This window comes from Adiantum capillus-veneris, chromosome 19 (assembly GCF_014529385.1).
Source record: "Adiantum capillus-veneris isolate H3 chromosome 19, ASM1452938v2, whole genome shotgun sequence".
Taxonomy (NCBI): domain Eukaryota; kingdom Viridiplantae; phylum Streptophyta; class Polypodiopsida; order Polypodiales; family Pteridaceae; genus Adiantum; species Adiantum capillus-veneris.
In genome coordinates this window covers 79,340,832-79,347,377 of record NC_140949.1, presented here as the reverse complement: position 1 = coordinate 79,347,377, position 6,546 = coordinate 79,340,832, and positions in this window count along the sequence as shown.

Here is a 6,546-nt window from a genome sequence, read left to right as displayed (position 1 = left end):
AGGAGATAATTATTGAGGTGAAATAGAGAAGATTCTAGAGAGGTGAGTGATTTTTGTGTGAGGTTGCCTACTCCAAGGTAAAGTAGAGTAGGTTCAATTTACAAGAAAGGGTTAGCAGTTAATGTCAGTAATCACTAAAAAAAAGTTAGTAATATAGCTACAATGGATAGAATGACTTGAAGGGTTGAGGAAAGAGGGGTGAATGAGATGGGCTCACCCTTGAGATGGTGAATCCTTGAGGAATCTTGGACTCTCCCTTGTGTAGATTGTTGAAAGTGATCGCCGTTCTTATTCTTCTTATTTTCACGCCGCCGCCATAGTTGAATCACCACAAAGAGAATGAGGGTTTTGTTGATTAAAAATCTTCATTTTGCAGAGATTAAGTATGGTAAGGTTGTTGATTTTTTATGCATTCTTGAGAGGGTAGAATAAAATTATAATATGGGAGTAATAGAGAGAGATATGGAGATGGTGGATGTAGCTTCAAAAGAGAGCTATGGGTGTGAGAGGGGATGCTAATGGTGAAGAGGATGAGAGAAAACCATGGAAGTTGCAGGTTTGAGTGAGGAATAGAGAGAAATGAGTGTGTGTGTGTGTGTGTGTGTGTGGAAGTAGGAAAGGAGGCGAGAGAAGAGTATGGGTTACTTGTGAGAAAAGTGGGCAGACTGGGACCCACAAAAAAGACCTCTCTCACCGGTGGTAGATCCAAAAATTAGCAAAATTTTCACACCTAGACAAAAATATTTAAATAAATACCAAAATAATTATAATAAAAACCTCTATATTTAGGCCCTATATACAATGAAATACTTATACACAAAAGGGCCATAACATACTTTGGCTTTTATTTTTATTTATTTTTTTGGCTCAACTAGTCCAGTGACTAGTTAAGTGAGGATTTTTAAGGAGATATGGGAAAAGTTCCCCTGACTCACACACACACCTATGTACAATGAAAAGGTAGGGATAGCCACAATGTTTGGGCGATTTTGGTAGGGTGAGGTAGCTCACTATGGAAATTACCGAAAGCCAAAAAACGGCTATCAGTGCGTAAGTGAAGGGAGTTTAGAAAATGAAAAGACAGATGAAGGTGGAAAGTCAAATTAAAGACCTTTTCTGTCTATATGAAGAGGTGGTTGAATCCACATTGTATATTTGTGTTTTTCTTCTCCTTTATTTTCCCTTTAGCATTTTCTTCTCTTTAAAGTGTCCTTGCACTCTCTCTCTCTCTCTCTCTCTCTCTCTCAAAGTTGTATACATTCTTCTCATGTCCAGCTGATATTGTTACAAATCTACGTGCTTCGTCATTGCCTGTTGTTGCGTGCTATAGATTGGCACATTGTTTTTGTTGTTATTGAGGGAATCTTTGAATTAAGAATACCTTTTAATATTTTTTAAGCCATTAGGAATGAAAGATAAATTTAAAAGTAATTCCAATCAATGTAACTAAAATCCATGACTTAAGAGATAGTTTGTTTCATAGTTCATAAGAAAATGTGGGTAAAGAAAAAATCTCATTTAATTTTTTATGAAAAAGAATCTCAAGAGTAATTCCAATCAATGCAAGTACAATCCACGACTTAAGAGATAGTTTGTTTCATAGTTCAGAAGAAAATGTAGGTAAATAAAAAATATATTTTCTCTAAAATTGTCCAGTGGTAGTCTCCCTTGTTGTAAACGGCTTGGTCTCTCGTCCCCTGAGATTGTCTTTTAAGAAAAGAACATACAAGAAAGTAAAGAAGGTGACTATTATCACAGTAGTATATTAAATTGGTAGATTGTAGTATAAACAGAGTTGTGAGAGATGGTTCATGATGATGAGATATTAAGACAAACAAGGAAATAAATAGCGAAAATTACATATAGAAACTTACTCATCTAAGAAAATTTGAATGCGCTAGTTAGATGTATATGATTGAAATTCATTAAGAAATAACATACCTTGAGATTTCTTGATGATATAGTAAGTAGCAAAACTGATAAGCACACCATATGATTTAAATATGTGTATCGTTGTTGAATGAGTAGGCTCTTTGAGGATTTTGGCATGGTCTTGTACTAAAAGAGCTAGTATGCACAAAAAAATAAGAGCTAAAAATCACATGTTAATTTGGATATTTGACTGTGTAACAAGTAGAGAATTAGCCTAGAATCTTATAGAATGTTGCAAGCATAGTTTTATCCCAATGTTCTAAGTGACTTTGTGAATGGAAAACCAATAGTAGAAGAGGACTTATGGTGGTATTGTGAAACCTTGTCATGAATTATCCTACGTGTTTGAACTTAGCAAATCAAACAAAAAATGATCTTTAAATGTAGGTACTTAGAATTATCAATAAACCAACAAATCTAGAGATTCTTGGAGTCGGAGCCACTCAAAGTAGATGATTAAGTAGGTCATATGGGAGTTGTGTGAGATATGAGAATAATCTCTAAGAAAATGCAAACCATCATCTAAAACTTCAAGTATGCAAAGAGGGATCATTGGTACTAGGTTAGTAATAAAAGTGAAAGCGAGAAAAATTCCACAAAAAATCCATAAAAATTTAATAATCATTGCATGAATGTATAGAAAAAATCATACCTTGGTATAGTTTCTTGTGCTTAGCTCCCTTAGAATATACATTTTTTGAGTAGGGAAAAACTTACAAGTTCTGGTGATGATTCCAAGTTCCTTCATCTCATGTAAAGAATAAGGAAGTGTGTATACACAGTGGGTGGTTGGACACTGGACGTCCGGCCCGGGCAAAGGTGCAGTGCCTTTACCCAAACTAACTCCCACTTAAAGATGATGCACCGATAAGTGAGACCTACTAGCTAAACTACTAGTATGTACAAGAAACTAAGCGAGAGACTCTCTCAACCTATGCCCACTACCTCACTCTGTCAATCTACACGCAGTCGCATCGGCTCTGGTGGTAGGCAAGTGTGCGTACCCATGCTAGAGCCTGCATGTAAATCCCACAGACTACTCTGTATGGTCTGCAACGCTCCACAAAGCATTATGCTAGTGTCAGTCATTGTATGACTGACAACCCTTGCCGCAAATGCTCCCACTGCAGCTGCTAGATCGGGCCTCGACACTAGTAATTCAAACATGAAATGCCCAAACGCTGATGAAATCTATACAAAACTGGCTGTACTTGCCTCCCCTGTGCTATCTGCAATCACTGCATCATCAGGACTACCCATTGTGTATGGATGTGTCACTGCCGACATTGGGAAACCTAAGTCGCTGTCTCCCATAGGCAAAATTGTGCACCCTCGCACCAAATCATCATCCTCTAACATAAGCATATAAAAAAACTCTATATCTGTCAGCTCTCTCTGTGTCTCTAGGGAGTGGACCTACTCTACCTCTGTCTGCACAAGGTCTGAAAACACCTGCTGTGTTTCACTAGAGCACTGCCGCTCTACCTATGTCTCTACAGAGTCTACTGGCACATCCTGCACAACTAATTTCTTTGCCTCATGAGCATGGTGGAGCTCACCTGCAGAAGAGACATGTTTCGTCTCTCGCTCAAAGCATGCCAGCAACAAAACCGAGACTACATCGTCTCGTACGTCAGACACATGCATAGGATATACCAAGCCATTGCGGGCTCTTCTGGCAATCACTAATAAACCACAATGCATCTAGAAAGACTGGTCTCTAAGAAGTAGTTGACAACCAAAGTCTGATAACTGTCTTACTTAGATCAAACTTCCTTCCCAGCTGAGGAACATAGCGCACATATCGTAGCGTGTATGATGCACCAATGGGCAAAGACAAACAAACGTATCCTGCACCCTCTATGTCAAATGCCGAACCATCGGCCAAGTGTAGACAACCAAAAGTCCCACTAGAGAAGGTGCTAAACCAGTCGCAATGCAGCGTGACATAGAAAACTGCATCCTCATCTAGCAACCAACGTGGAGAGGTGTCACTGCATAAAGACATGTAATCAAGAGGAACTCTAAAGGCAAATGTGACATCATGTCACTGGCATATGAAGCCACTGCTCTAGCATGTGTCAAAACCTCATGTACACCATGCATAGATCTCTGCTGCTGTCTCATAAGCCTGAAACAACGGTGTCTAATGTGCTATGTGTGACCACAATGCCAACAATGCAAGTATTAGCAAGAACGAGACCGCCGTCTCTCAAAAGTCACCGTAGTGGACTCTACACTGTCACACATATTTGCAACCATAAGTGAATGGCTAAGAAGCAAAGTATGGCAAGAAATCTGTGAAAAATTTGACAGAATCTCCCCTGTAATTTGGGCAAAAGCATAAGTACAATCTCAACCATAAACCATCCAAAAATTGGCAAACCTGCTACCTATGAGCTATAGCTAGCTCAACTGTATCCTCATAATGCATACATAGCATGAAACTGCACAAGACCGTGCAAAAACTACTCTCTAGTGCTCCACACAAGCTGCACTGCAACCTGTGAGCAAAACCGTTGGGAAACTGATAGCTATTACCTTATCGGTTGATAAACACGTCGACCAAAAAAACCTACCAAGAGATGAGTGCGCTCTAGGAAAAAGTCACTCCGGAATGAGCCGTCGGAGCCGTATGGCCAGTATGTGACATCGAAGCCGGAAACTGGAGAACGCCGAAGCCATAATGGTCATGGAGACTACGTTGGAGCCAAATCTACTCTGGAATGGGCGCTAAAGGAGAGCCGATGCCGTGCTTGCTCTATTGTTGCTTGTTGTGTCGAGGTTGAAAGTCATCAATGCCGTCTTTCGCCGCTAGACGGAAGAATGCTAGCCGAGTAGCCGCCTAATTGGTGTCAAAATCGATGTCTGAACGGCTAATCACCGATGCTCAAACCCGAGGCCGAGTTGATGCAAAATGCCAAATCAGTGTCGAAAATTGATGTCGAGGTCGCCTCCCATCGGCAGACGGAAGTCTTCGATGCCAAGGAAAACGCTAAAAAATGGACTGATGCCGACTGATGTCCGGGCTTACTAGCCGAAGTCGCTTTCACTCTCACTCGCTCGCTCTTTCTCTATCTTGTTAACGTGTGTATGCACACACCCTTGCACATACTCTTAGAGTTGAGAGAAAAAAGATAATCCAATTCTTTGTTTCACAGAGGTGTGTGTGTGTGTGTCCCTTCCTTGTTTTTCCCTTATGTGGCTTCAATTCCTTTTGCCTTTGAGCTCCCCATCAACCTTTGAAAACAATTCCCGAAGCTTTTAACTTATTGCTATGCTTCAAATCCTCAATCTCTATGCTTTAAAGCAAACAAGTGAATTGTTTTCAAGCCTTCTGCAGGTAAAAGAAAAGCCTCAATTTGCTACTGCAGAGCTGATTTCTCCCAAAGTTCTACAAGCTTTCCAATGCTTTGATTTTCAAGCTTTGTCAAATGCTTACCCTTTGCTTAGTTTCACGCAAAGCTTCCTGTTTTGCTAAGATTTCATGGCGTCTCCACAAGGAGAGTTGCACATGCCGGATCCTATCGATCCACTTCGATTTGACGTTGTCGAGTTGGATCTGTTGTCGTCGAGCTCAAGCTGCCATGGCTAAGCTTCGTCGCTTCGTGTCTGTCATCGGTAAGCTATCGTACATGTCGATCTTTGTTGTTGCCAAAGCTTTGATACCACTGAGTGTATGAGTGCGCAGTGCGGTGCGTGTAGGGAAGGGAAAGAGCACGAAACCTTGTGTGGGTGAAACAGCTTCAAGAAGTGGTTCAATCGATGAGTGAGGTGCTCTTTATTCTTATATAAAAAATAAATAAAAAAGTGTGTATACACAGTGGGCGATCGAACACTGGACGTCCGACCCGACAAAAACACAACGCCTTTACCCCAACAAGAACCTATTAGTTGTTATCCATGTTATACTTAAAAATTATTAGACTAGGTATTGTCCTAAACATTACTTAAAGTATAAAAATATGATAATAACTTATGTAGTTCCCAATTTTTTTTCTAGGTTGAACTTTCAAAGCCAAAATTACATTCTCATAGTAGTATCCCCATGATCATAAAAGACTTACTTTGAAATAACCTTTTGCTTTATCAAAGAGTTCAAACTTATCTCCCCATCCAATATTATACAATAGTGCATTTACCAAGGATTTTTTTATATGAAAGATCAAAATTTTCATGGTGCCATAAATCCAAGCTTTGGTCTGTGCAAAGTAATATCAAAGGCAAGGAACCATCACAGTCATAGAAGCAAAAGAGAAACCATCAATCAATCTTGAAGACTATAGAAGCTAAAGAGCAAAAACCCATCACCATTTCATTTTTGTCATGAGTGCAAATAAGTGGTAGTTAGACCAAACATGAATAAGAAACAACCCATCGGGATCATCCAACTAGTACTACAAGCAAAGTTCCCCATTCATCATCAAACATCCAGCAAGATTACTTATTCCAATAATATCCATAAAAATATCAAGGAGCAGGAGATTCTTCGAGGGTAGAAAACACCCAGGGTAGGTAGAAGCCATCTGTAAACCATACTCTTATCATAACCATGCCATTATGAGACCAATATTAGCAATGTTAGCAGTAAAAAATAACCAAGCTAAATAACAG